Raw genomic sequence first — 13,564 nt, forward strand, 5'->3', positions numbered from 1 at the left:
AAAAGCAAGGGAGGTCTTGGGTTGCCTTCTTGGTCTTTTGTAAGGCTCAGGCATATTGTTAAGTCACCTTTGTTGAATAAGCCCCAGTAGCTGGTTGGCCTCTTTTATTCAGTTTACATTGAACGTGTGGCCTGCTATATGATGGCTTAAGGCCTGGGGCAACATTTATCCAGGCTGTGCTTTTTCAGTTTGGCTGGTTCCTTGGCTAAACTCAAGAGGTGGTCAATGTTGGCTTTATTGCCAACATTGGGGTGGGATAAGCAACCTTGGGGGGGGGGTCCCAAGGGGACCCTGTGCGATTGGTTGTGCTGTGTTGAGACGGATCTTCTCCTGCAATCTTGCTCTCATTTATTTCTTTCAAAAGACTTTTAACAGTTGTGATATTGTTTTAATTGTGGCTTGGATGCTGCTCAGAGTCATGTTCAGCGAGATATTTGCTGAATAAACCATGGAATACCAACAGAGAATCTCAGGGCTGCAAATGAAACAGGAAGTGGCAAATCCCCCCACCAGCCACCCACCCAAAAAGGAAGAAACGTTGTGATTAAGTTCAGGAGTTGAACTGCGCTAGGAAGAGATTTTACAGTCTTGCTTTCTTCTGAAAAAAATTAAGAGTATGTGGGGGGGGGAAAGTCCCCCAGCTTTCCAAAACTTCTGGAGGGGGCAGATACAATTCTTATTCCTTGCATATTCTTCCATATGTGAACTTCTGGACCTTGTCTGGTGGAGTCGCTCTGAAGAAGAAGCTGCTGCCCTCTTGGGACTCTCTGTCTTAATCCAGTTTAGGGCTCCCCCTGCACCCTAAAAGCAACTGCAGCAGCTTTTCCTCTGAGTATTTCAAACGTCAACTCCAACTACCAACCTCCTTGGTGGAGGAAGGAGCTGCTCTTTGTTGGTTCTCCCCTCCCCAAGGTGGACCTTCTAGGAAGGAGCTGGGTCTTCAGGCTGCAATAGCCACCCCCACCCCCTTGCAAGGAGGATGAGTCCTCAGGTTCTTCCTCCCAGCTGTGTCAACATGCCCCCCCCCAAAGGAGAGCTGTTTGAATGCCTTTGTTTGGCTGGAATGGAAGCTGTTGGGACACTGGCTGGCTTTGACCTGGACAGCTGCGTCCTCTGCGGAGTCGCCAAACAATGGGAGTTGGAGCTGCCAGGATCTGCTGGCCCAAAGACCTGCACGCCTCTTCCATCCTTGATACAAAGAGCGTCTGGCACATCAAAGGGAAGGCCAAGGCACAAGAAGAGGGCACCTTCTCATCTGCCCATCCCAGAATCTTCCCAAAGAAGTTGCAGCGTGGAGGGACGTTGTTTCAAGAGCTACTGGGGTTGGTTCCAACCCTGGATGGCCTGGTGTTCACCACCTTGCATGACAGGTTCTCTTCTTCTGTCTGTCCTGAAAAGGTGCAGCTTGCATTTTTCTACCAGCAAGGTGGAACAGGTGGAGGTTGTCTTCTGCATGGTATGTTGAGCCTATACCAGAGACCAACAACCTAAGGCTGCCCTTGAAGTGCTTCAAACCTCCTCCACTGGGGGAGAAGGAGAGAGGGTAGGAAGGGGAAGAGGGATATAGGAGTAGGGGAGAGGCAAGGGAAGAAGGGAAGGGAAAGGAGAGAGGAAGGAAGAAAGTAGAGAAGGGAGGGAGGGAGAAAAGAAAGGGAAAAGAAGGTGAGGAATGGTAAACAAACCAAACGGTAGGATATAACCCTGTAAATGGAATGGCAAATGTATAAGAATGACCAATGCAAAAAAGAATAATAACTATGTGACTATATACCTATAATTGTATATAGAGAACAAAAAATAAAAACTTTTCAAACCTCTTCCACTCGGTTACCCATATTTTCTTGTATGAGCTAAAAAAAAGGTACACCGAAGAGATCCACAATACTCCTCTCTCTTAGCTGATAGACCGGGTGATAAAGATGAGACCACTCGTGATTCAGAAGGATTTTCAGAAGGAAAAATTTTGTTATCTGGGCAGAGGAAGGAAGGGGCAAAGAGGGAAGCTTCCTTTTCCAGGGTCGTCTTAGTTGTGCAAAATTTGCACCTGCCGGCCAATTGCCTTTTGCTTGATCAAGATACCTGAAGCCGCTGCCCTCTCCTACAAACCAGCCTGGGGAAGGATTTCAGAGAATGGCAGCCTCTCCCCAGGAACAAGATCTTCAACGGATACTAACCCTATTAGTTTTGGGGCACTTGCCAAAAACAATGCGAGTTTCGCTTGCAAGTAATCTTGCCCGTCAATCTGAGTTTTATTTCTATTATAGCTTTCTTCGTTTAGTCAGTGTGGCTCCCTCTTCTGCAGTCTGTTGCGTTCGGTTATGCTGTTTGTATTATGCTGGCCCGACAGAGCGATGGGCTTTTTGCGATAACCATAATCTGGACGTCATTAGGTGAATTTGGGCAGGTGGCAGATGGACTGTGATGTCCTATATCCCTTTGAGTTATTATCTTCCTGGACCATCCCATTTTTAAGGGGAAAGTGAATAAGGCCAGAGATCAACGGACTTTGTTCATTCTCTATGCATTTATTTATTAAATTTATATACTGCCTATCTCACTAGCCAAATCTATTCTGGAAGGCTGGAGTTGCTTTGGGTTTTTCAGCACCGTATGTTAAAACCTACAGATGCATTTCAGCCATTAGGAAAATCCCAATTTTTTTGCATAAGAATCTGGGCCATGTGGAAGGAAAATTCATTGTGGGCCAAAAAGCAAAGCTGAAGAGATTACCCTCTTCTGATAACCTTCCTGGAGAAACTCTCTGTAGTTGCTTAGACAATCAGGGCACCCTCCGTCTGTCTTTTGACCCGCTGGGCAGTGCCAGCCCTTCTGTGGCATTTCGAGGCTCGCCTGTCTGAATATAAGACTGCATCCTAGCCATTCTCTGCCTTCTCAGGTTGGGGGCTCTGATGATAGCAGGTGGGTGCCAAGGTTTTGACTCGGGAAGGAGCCCTCTATGAACGGATGCTTGGGATAGGGAAGGAAAAGGCTGTTGGTCTATTGAGTGTGTTCCTGCTGGTCTCTTGCTTCTCCAGTAGGTCTACCCAGCTGTGTAAATACATCTTGAAGGGCTCCCAAGACTCTCAGTGTGTTAGGCTGCAATCGGCTGCATATTTGGCTCTTCCACTTCTGAGTAAACTTATGTGTGGCCTTCTGTTGCAAGGAAGAAAGCTTTTGTATTTTGAAAGTGCCATCCTGGCTGGGGGCAACAGGAAGTGAGCATCCAACTCAGGGGGAGGAAATGCCAGGTTTCAGAATGCCAGAGTTGAAAGGGACCTTGGAGGTCTTCTAGTCCAACCCCCTGCTCAAGCAGAAAGCCCTATGCCATTTCAGACAAGTGGCAGTCGGGTCTCTTCTTCAAAGTTTCCAGTGATGGAGTGCCCACAACTTCTGAAGGCAACTTCTGTCCCACTGGTTAATTGTTCCCACGGTTGGGAAATTTCTCCTTAATTCCAGATTGCTTCTCTCCTTGATTAGTTTCCATCCGTTGCTTCTTGTCCTGCCCTCTGGTTCTTTGGAGAATAGCTTGACTCCCTCTTCTTTGGGGCAGCCCTTCAAATCTGGAGGCTTTGAAGAAGACGCTGGACTGCCATTTATCAGAAATGGTGTAGCGACTCCTGCTTGGGTGGGGGGTTGGACTAGATGACCTACAAGGTCCCTTCCAATGCTGATAATCTGTAAAATATTGGAATATTTTTATCAGGTCTACCTTATTCCGGCTTTTCATTCAACTGACCTGCAGCCGTTCTTCCTATGTTTTAGCCTCCAGCCCCCTAATCATCTTTGTTGCTCTTCTCTGCACTCTTCCTAGAGCCCTGATGGCTGGAAGTGGCACGCAGAGTCATCTCTCCGGGCACAGCAGCTGTTGCCCGTTGCTTCTCCAGCTGCTCTTTGCACACGTGGAAGCGCCGGAAGAGCAGCTCCTTGGCATGCATGTATTATAAGGTGCCCATCATCTTTTTGGAACTGGATGGCCTCATCAAGTAGTAAACGCCGTTATTTTTGTGCTTGCACGATTGCGTTTAGGCATGCCGTGTGCCTTCCAATGCTGAAGGAAGGAGAACGTGTGGGTGGATCCCTTGTTTGCCTGAGAGGTGTGGGGCTGGGTAAGAAACAGAATAGGCCCAGAGCAGAAACCTACAATCCGGATGGAAACACAATATTTCCAAAGAAGCAGATGGAAGCCAGATACTGAAGAACTTGGGAAACTAGTCGCTGGATCAGAGGAAAGCAGTAAAAATAGTTTGGCCCGTCCTAAGCCAAGAATGGACTTAATTTAGCTGGAGGGTTGCAATTTCGGCATTGCTGGAATTTCGTCGCCAGGAATCTCTTAGTTGGGACCAGGCTGGGATGAGGTGATCTGGACCTTGGTAGCTGAGGAAGGGATCCCTTCCACTTTGGCATAAGCCGGAGATGGTGTCCAGGCGTTTCCATCTGTAGGTTCCTTGTTGTTTTATTCCTGAACTGTCTTCCCCCACTTGGAGCCTCCCAGATGGGTTAAGATGCTTCCAACATAACTGAAGGGCACCGGATTGGGGCAGAGTGTGCTTTCTCTCTCCCCTTTCCTCCCATTGGTTAGGAAAAGAGAAGGATGGATGGATGGATTGATGGATGGATGGATGGAAGGATGATAGATAGATAGATGATAGATGATAGATAGATAGATGATAGATAGATAGATAGATAGATAGATAGATAGATAGATAGATAGATAGATAGATAGATAGGATAGGTAGACTGACAGACAGACAGACAGACAGAAGACAAACAGAGAGAGAAGCAGCCAGGCAGATGTTTGCAGATGAGAGTGCCCCTCCCCAAAGCTTTGCCCCCTCCCCCTCCTGCCTCTGGATCCTCAGGCCCAGCGTGCCGGAAGCGGCATCTGCTCTGCTGAGAAGACTTCTCTGGCATGCCGAGTGGCAGCGAAAGGAAAATATTTTCACAGTCCCCATTCTTTGGCCCTGTGAAATATTCCATTTTCATTTTTCGGCGGAGGGAAGAAGAAAAATACACAGGGAGGGGACGGGGCCTGCTGGGGAACGGAGCCGCCCAGCCAAACAGTGGCTGGGCTTGTCTGGCTGATGAATATCGGCCTTATTCCGCCGGCCTCTCGGGTGGACGTCGCCTGTTTCCAGAAAAACCCCAGGCATGCCTAGCATTTCCCTTCCTCGGGTTTTCTTTTGGGTCGGGCCAGCCTCTGGCCTGCCATTGTCAGGAGACGCAGAAGGGCTGCATGAAAGGTGGGCTCTGTGCTGACACTGGGGGGCCGTTCCTGAAGACCGGCTTGGCCCGTGGCTGCACGAGAGATTCCCCCCCCCCGACAGATTGGCCATTCAGGTTTCCTTCCAGGATGCAGAAGGACGGAGGCCGAGGAGGGGAGGGATGCTGGCAGAGGAAGCTGCCAATTGCCTTCACCTTCCAGCTTTCAGCCCGTCTTTGCCCGGTTTATGTAGTGGGAAGCGGGCAGGCAGGCAGCAAGGTGGCCATCAGAACAATGGGGACAAGATAGTGACCATCTCTGGAAGGTATCAGTTTGTGACATACTCTCTAAACATCCGAAGATCCTTGTATTCCTTGCTATGTAACTAAATCTGTTTTTGAAGGAAAGAGAATCTTCCACGCTCTTTCCCTGGCCTGGGGCTATCAGGCAGGAGGGCACATATCCCTTCCTTCCTTCCCTCCCTCCCTCCTCCATTCCTTCCTTCCCACCCTTCTTCCTTCCTTCCCTCCCCCTTCCCCCTCAATTCCTTCTTTCCTTCCTTCCCTCCCTCCCCCTCCTTCCTTCCTTCCTTCCTTCCCATTTTTTGTTCTCTTTCTCTTTTCCTTTTCTCCTTCTTCCTCACTCCCTTTTCTGTCCTTCCCTTCCATCCCTTCGCACAATATTAGTGGAATGGCCCAGTGTGGGGGGGCAGGAGGGGGAACCCTAAATTTAATTTAATTTTTATTGCATTTAATTAAAAGGGAATGTACTTGATGCTATTCCTCTCCAGCATTCTATTTCATAACTCCTGCCCTTTTTTTCTGGGATTCTCCATGGCAAGAAGGTTTGGGAGCCCTTCTGCTCCTCTGCAGCAGAAGACCAAGAGTAGCTTCCTTTATCTAATATCCTCCCCCCACCCTGGCCTCTCTCTGCCCCTCCTTGCCCCCCACCCCCACAAACATCTCTGTCTGATGGGTATCCAGTGTCTCTTTCTGGGTGTGGGTGCAGGAAGCCTCCCTGTGTCCTCTCGAAAGTACTAAGCTGCAGATCGGCATTTAAGCCCGGCGTGGCACCGCGCCAGCCATTAAAAGTTGGATTTGGCCCCGGCGTTGAGTTTCAGCCAGATGTGGCAGGACTGGTAGTTTAGCAGACACGTGGGGCCCAAGGTGCTGGCAAGACAGAGCTGGCAGGGATTCGGCATTGGGGGCTCAGCAGCAGGCACTGCCCGGATGAGTAGCCTGGCAGGATTCATTTGGAAGAAACTGATGAATAGCAGAGCAAAGAGGCTGGGCGGAGGAGAGGGCGCCTGAGTGCCTGCATGGCTTCCCTGGCAGACTGGACTGGGCTCCCTGGATTCAAGCGCTGATTTTCAAGGGGAGAGGTGATCAAAGAAAATCAAAAGTGGGCTTTCCTGAAAAGTATTTGGGAAAAGAAAAAAGGGCTTCTTTAAGTAGGGAGCAGAGAAGAATTTGAGTGTGTGTGCGTGTGAGAGAGAGAGAGAGAGAGAGAGAGAGAGAGAGATGAATCTTATAAAACAGAAGCTCCCTTCTGCAAAATGTTTGTGAAGGTTGTAAATTTGTAAAGGTGATAGTAATGTATAAGTTGTGCTGGATGCGTTTTTAAGCACGAACCACCTTTAGAGACATTTTGCAGAATGGATGTCCTTTTCTTCGTATGTTTTTTTTTAAAAAATATATTTTTTATTAAGCTTTTTTAAACATTAAAAAACAAAACACAATTTCCCACTCATTACAGCGAGTCCATATCACTATCGTTGATATCACTCATATTTACATAAGCTCTATTTCTATATTCTCTAATATATTCTATATTGTATAATATATAATCACTTAAAATATATTAATATTTACAGATTTATACAGTGTTATCATATTTGTTGTAAATAATACTTAGTTCTTATACAGTATCTCACATCTATTGTCCAACCATTTATACCATCTATTCCACACTTCATAGTACTCCAATTCTTCTTCAGTTCCATGGTCAGCTTATTCATCTCTGCACACTCAAGTATCTTTCTTATGATCATTGCATCTGGAGGGATATTGTTCTCCTTCCAATTTTGAACAAATACTATTCTTGTTGCAGTTAATATATGTAGTGTTAAATACTGACATTTTTTACACATTGTATCACCTAGTATGCCCAATACATACATTCGTTGTGTTTTGAGAGCCCAGTCTGGATTCTGGGATAGTAAGTGAAAAATGTTCTCCATCCCCTTTTAGCATCCACTGATCAAAACGTCAGGTCCAGAATCTGAGGGTCTCTACAGGGAGGGCTCAAAACTCACCTTGATCTCTAATCCACAGCGTAGCCTGGATCATTTCACCTTCTTCTTGCTTAAGGATTCCTGTTGCATAAATCGCGTCCTTTGATGAAAGCGACACGTATTCCATCATTCCAGAAACGCAGGGCAGGCTGGAATTCATTCCTCTCCAAAGCTGGTGGGTGGCTGTTAAACAGTGGAAAGATGGCCGCGAAAGCTGTCGAAAGGAGAGGGGCTGTTTAGGATCCTGTTTGTGGGTTCTCGCTGTATGCCCTGTCTCGCTGGACAATCCTGAAACAAATCCATCCCTAGAAGTTTGAGTTTGAAAAGTTTGACGACTTTGACTCCTACAAAAGGAGCACAATTCTCCAATGAAAAGAATAACAGAATTGGAAGGGACTTTAGAGGCCTTCTAGTCCAGCCCCCTGCTCGAGCGGGAGACCTATACCGGGGGGAGGCAGGAGGGGGAATGTCTAACTTAGGAACTTGAAGACTTGCAGACTTAAAAGCAAGAGTTAGGAGTTGCTTTGGAGAAGTCAAGCAAGGCTTAAAAAGTCCTCTGCAGGCTAATGGGGGAGTCAGACTTAAGGGAAGCAGAACCTGATCCGGCTGGGATGGTGAACCTATGGCACTATAGGTTCTCTGTGGGCACACACACCGTCGCAAGCTGCTCTTCTGGTTTACGGCACACACATGCACGCTGGCCAGCTGGTCTTTACAGGCGCCAGAGCGCCAGGAAATGGCCTGAAAAACGTCCCAAAACGGGGGCATTTTGGGGGTGTTTTCAGGTTGTTTTCCGGGCCATTTTCAGGCCACTTTTGGGCTGAAAAAACGACCAGAAAATGGCCCTGAAAACAGCCTGAAAAACAGCCAAAGGCTAGGCATGTGTGCACCAGCTGGTCTTCGGATTTCCGGTGCTGTGGCGCCCACACATACACGCATGTTCCGGTTTGGGCCCTCGGTGCCGAAAAGGTTCTGCATCCCTGCCCTCTGGCATTCCACCTGGAAGACTGAAGTGGGTGGGAGGAATGATATCCTTTTATTTCAGTGCAGTGGGTTAAATTAATGGACGTCTGCAGGAGGTTTTCATCCAGAGAAGATTCTTTCCCTGAATGGACAGCTCCGTTCACGAAATCTGGGGATGGGATCCGTTTCAGGATTGTCCAGCGGGATGGTTTCATTCTTCCTTTCAAACTGGGGAAGAGAGGAAGCATTCAGCCGGCTTTGTCTCCATCTGCTGGAAATTTGCACAAACTCACAATCACACCAGGCTCCTTTCCCCACGGCTGTCCAGTGTCGGTTTATCAGAAATGGAAACTGAGGTTGAAATAAGCCGAGTTTGGCTGAAGAAGCCGGGAAATGATGGGTGGACGGGATAAACCTGTAAGCCCTAGGTGGAGTCTTGCTGACTCTGAGGCCTCCAGAATCGATGGCTCCCCTAACCAGATTAGCTGGGAATTCTGGACATTGTAATCCCAGCGTCTTGTGGGGTAGAGGGAGGGGAGGGAAAGGCTGGTGTGAAGGCAGCACATTTGCTGTTTGGCCTGATGGGGAACTGCCCCTTTCGTTGCAAAAGAAATAGGAAATTGAAATGGGAAGTTAGGTTAGGCTAATTTATGGGCAAAGAGGATCATCACAGCAACCTCAGCTAATTTTGTGTTTTAGAAGCTGACTTTCCAACTTGTCAACACAGGTTGTATTTGCAGCCCCAGTGACAGTTTGACAGCTTCCTTCTTTTCAAACACTGTGAAACACACGTGGGGGGTGGTTTGCTTGTTTGTCAGTCCCCGGTTGTAGGTCTCTTTTTAGAGTGCCATCGTGACTTTGAAGGATTGCTAAAGCAAGGGTTGTTAAGTCGAGGAGTCTTCCCACGTGGAAAACCTATCCAACAGCCATGTTGGGGTGGGGTCTTGCAGCATCACAGAAGGGGCTTCGGGCACCTTCCCTCCCTCTGCCCGGAAATACCCTTTTCTGTGGCCGCAGTCAGCCTGGCCGGCTCGTCTGCAGCACCACTCGCACTCATGACCGATACCGCAGCCCAGTGGGGCGTCCCGAGGCTGGGATCATCCGGTATCTGCCTTTCGCCCTCCCAGGTTGTGGGTCTTCCTCATCACTGGAGGTTTTTAAGAAGAGTCTGAGGTTGTCTAGGGCGGTGATGGCACCGAGTGCCCAAACCATGCACACCGGCCAGCTGGTCTTTGGGGTTTCGGCATGCACATGCGTGGCAGCCGTCTTCGCACACGCCCAGAGTACTGGAAACCCAAGACCAGCTGGTCAGCGCACGCATGCCTGGTTTTTGACTGGTTTTGGCCGTGTTTCAGGCCATTATTAGGCTGCTCTTTGGACCATTTTAGGCTGTTTTTTGTTTTTTTGCCGGAGGGCTGAAAAACAGCCTGAGAACAGCCCAGAAATGGCCCAGAATGCATCCCAACCAACAGCCTGTTTTGGGGGTCTTTTTGGCTGTTTTCAAGCTGTTTTTTGGTGCTCTGGCAGCGAAACCGGAAGAGCAGCTGGTGACAGCTGACGTGCCCACAGAGAAGGCTCTGCATGCCACCTCTGGCACCTGTGCCATAGGTTCGCGATCATGGGTCTAGGGTCTGGACAGCCAGGGGGCTGGACTAGAAGACCTCCAAGGTCCCTTCCAGCTCAATCTGATTCGGACTGAGGGCCTTTTCTGGCAGGTCCAGCTGCACGGCTATGGGAGAATGGACTCTCCAACACCCCCTTCCCCACCCCCCCACCCCCCACCTCTTTGGGGCTCAAAGGAGGCTGTGATCGGTCCATGACAATTCCTGACATGTTTTTTCACCTTCCTTGCAGCCAAGAACCTTCCTGGGAAGTGAAGCTGAGAGTCTGCAAGAGCTGAGAGACCCACGTCTCCCAAGGTATGGGGGGGGGGCTGACCTGCAGGATCATTGCGGGGGGAGGGGGGGCGTTGCTTCCTTGCTTCAGAGACCCATTTTTATTCTTTCCCATGCTCCTGTCACTCCACTCCACCCCCCCACCATATTTTCTAACCTTCTCTTAAGTAGCCCCTGACTTACAGCCACAAATGAGCCCAAAACCTCCATCACTAAGAGAGGCATTTCTTACGTGAGTTCTGCTCCCTTTTACAACCTTCCTTGCCGCGGTTGTTAAATGAATCACTGCCTTTGTTAAGGGTTGTTGAGTGAATCCAGTTTCTCCACGGACCTTGCTTGTCAGAAGGTCACAAAAGGGGGATTACGTCAGCTCCACAACCCCCCCCCGAACATTGCGTCCGTCATAAATATGAATTATTTGCCAAGCGTCCGCATTTTGATCACGTGACCCCGGGGAGGCTGCGACGGTCGTAAGTGTGAAAAAAGATGCTAAGTCACTTTTTTCCAGTGCCATTTGAGCAGTCACTAAATGAACTGTTGTAAATCAAGGACTACCTATAAAGATTTTACCCCAAAACCTTCCTGCCTCTCTGCTTCTCTAATCCACCTGGCCAGCTGGCTGGAAAGATCATTTCCCCCCCTTTCATCCTCTCTCTTTCTCCCTCCTCCTCCTCCTCCTCCCCCCATCCTTTCTATTTTTTGCAAATTAAAAACAACCATAAGCCTCCCAGGCCTTTTAAAAAGGAGGAGAAGACGCTGGGTGTTTGAGCTGTCTAGACACCGCAGAAGGGTTGGGAACGGCACTTTACAAGAGAGGAAGCAATTTTTCATAACCAAAGGCCAAAGTTTTGGAGCCCAAAAGCTTCTGTTTAACCTGCCTGGATATAATTTATGGCGCAATGAACCAGTCCCTGCTTCTCTAGCAAGGCAGATGGAAGGGAAGCCTCCTCCTTCGCTGGCACCCCACGGGGAGAAGCGGTTGGAAGGGAAGGGGGCAGGAGGTCTGCTTTGATCTCCAAGGTTGCTTTCCTAGGGCAGGGAAGTGGAGGGAGGGGAAGGGGGCTTTCCCCTTCTGAACCAGCCCTGAGTGCCCTCCAGAAGTCGTGGCCGTTTCTCTCCGATTCTCCTCCTGCGGGTGCAGGAACCTTTTCCGCTTAGACATCTGGCTCGGTCAGCGCCTGGCCCAGAGACACTTTTACCGCTGTCTATCTGTGATCCGGTTCACACGTTGCGCTGAATGGGATGGATTCGAGATGCTGCCCAACCTCACCTTTCAGGGAGGATTCAGGAAACCACGGTTAACCAATCCAAGGTTTAACCTGGGACAGGAGGACGCTGATAAGCGAGACAAGATTTGGGGGTGTTTTGAGTGTGGTCTGCAGTGGAAGCTTCCACGCGCTTTAGAGCAAGTTGGATCCAGAGGATAATGGGGATATATTTAAAAAATCAACTTTTGCGCGGGCCCTGGTGAGCAGGAAAGGGGAAAGATGCAGCTGAAGGTTTGGTTCGCAGGAAGCTTGTATGAAATCATCACCTGTGGGAGTCAGGAAGATCTTGCATGGTGCTGGAAGCTGTGGCCGAGCAGAGTGGACACTGTGGGGTGTAGCTGGACAAGAAGCTTGCCTTAGTTCAGAGCAGATTCCTGGCCTTGGCTTCAGTCCCTCCCTCTGTTTTTATTTTATTTTTTGCTTTTAAAAAATCTCTGGGACCTTTTTCCTGTTTACTGTCTGTGCTTATTTCGGCCCCGTTCCTATTTTGGACAGTTTTTGGACTCCACTGCCTGAATCCGAAGCCAAATAGTTATTTGTTTTGGTTCCTTTTGCACTAATACAAAGTCTGTGATGTAACTATTGTACATTTCTTGGATACCAGCACTTTTTTTTAACTATTTCCAAAATGTCTCCTCTTTGCAGCTTGATTAAGCCTAGCTATGATAAGGGCAGCCCTTCCGGCCTCAGTTGGCAGGAGTATCCTTGAAAATTTTATTTTATTTTTATTTTGAGCAGCAGCGAGCGTTTCCACTGGGGCATAAACCATGAATTGTGGTGCATGCTGACCGTGATAGCTGGCTAACAGGAAGGAGGAGTCAGCGGACTTTCTCTGCTGCCAAGCCTCACCGTCTGCAATTTCATTTGCGCAAGCAAGCGTGAAAAATTTGGATTTTTTATTAAAAATTATAAGAGAAGCGATGAGTCCTCAAAGGGGCATAGAAGAGGATTTGAGGGAGAACAGAAAATAAAGCTCAAGAGCTTCTCTCTGACCATTGCTGGGTTATTTTTAAGAGTTAAATTAATTGCTGGAAAGGACGATCGGAGCGACGGAAACAATTTCCCCCTGGGGGGGGGCATTCGGAGGGAAAATTCATCACCCCTTCCTTTCTGCCACGTCCACTTTCCTAAACACACCAATTTGCTGAGATCCGGGGACATTATCCCGGCTCTCATAGGAAGAAGCCTCCTCCACTCTTATCATGCCCCTCAATCTCTGGATGGCAGCTCAGGACTGGCATCCAGCTGCCAGCGAAAGACAAGGGTGCCCACTCCAGAAATCACGGGAGGAGCATTCCGGCAGGAGACAGGAGTGGAGGAAGGGGGAGCAGGAACGATAGAAATCCTCCTAGTCAGGCTTAGGAAATCAAAGCTGAGAGATAAGAGATTTTGCCTGACAATGAGCCTGCAGGAGGGACTCGGCTGTCATCCTCTGTGCCAAGCGGAGAGAAGGACCTGCCAAAGCACCCTGCCAGCTCACCCCAAGTTTTCCAATGGCCTCTTTCTCCAGCTCAGCCCCTTTGCTGCTCTTCCGAAGTCCCGGCTTCAGACTGGCTCTCTTTAGCTAGGATAAGCTAAGCCATAGTTAACCGAGGCATGATTCCTGGAATAAACCACCATTTCCTGGATTTGCAGAATAAGCTAAACTGCGAGTCCTCACTGACTAAGGTTTGCATATTGCCTTGTGCCCAAAGCCATCCGAACAACGGGGGGGGGGGGGGTGAAGTTACGAAGGAAGGCAAATCTACATGTCCAAGGATAATGTTGAAAGACCCAATTTGGGTCGGTCGTCGGGACCAGAGTTTTTGTCTCCCTAGCTTTCGGATTTGTGCTGGAGCCCATCCTCAGAGAACTGCCGTGTTTTTGGGGGAGTATAAGATGCACCTTTTTTCCCCTCCCAAAAAGAGGGTGAAAATCTGGGTGCATCTTATGCATTGAATACAGC

General features: G+C 48.8%; 1 protein-coding gene across 6 annotated transcripts in view; it reads left to right on the plus strand.

The window, feature by feature from the left end:
* The window catches only part of ZNF469 (zinc finger protein 469), a 157,324-nt gene that overhangs the window by 128,493 nt on the left and 15,267 nt on the right, over positions 1 to 13,564 (plus strand). For 5 of the 6 annotated variants that reach the window (XM_081963689.1, XM_081963691.1, XM_081963692.1 and 2 more), the window contains one exon: positions 10,311 to 10,375. The gene's annotated coding sequence lies outside the window, so the exon portion shown is untranslated. Of the gene's footprint in view, positions 1 to 9,111; positions 9,184 to 10,310; positions 10,376 to 13,564 lie in introns of those variants that run through there. The other variant, XM_081963690.1, reaches the window with a different exon arrangement.

Source organism: Natrix helvetica, assembly GCF_964273705.1.
Source record: "Natrix helvetica genome assembly, chromosome: 10".
NCBI lineage: Eukaryota > Metazoa > Chordata > Lepidosauria > Squamata > Natricidae > Natrix > Natrix helvetica.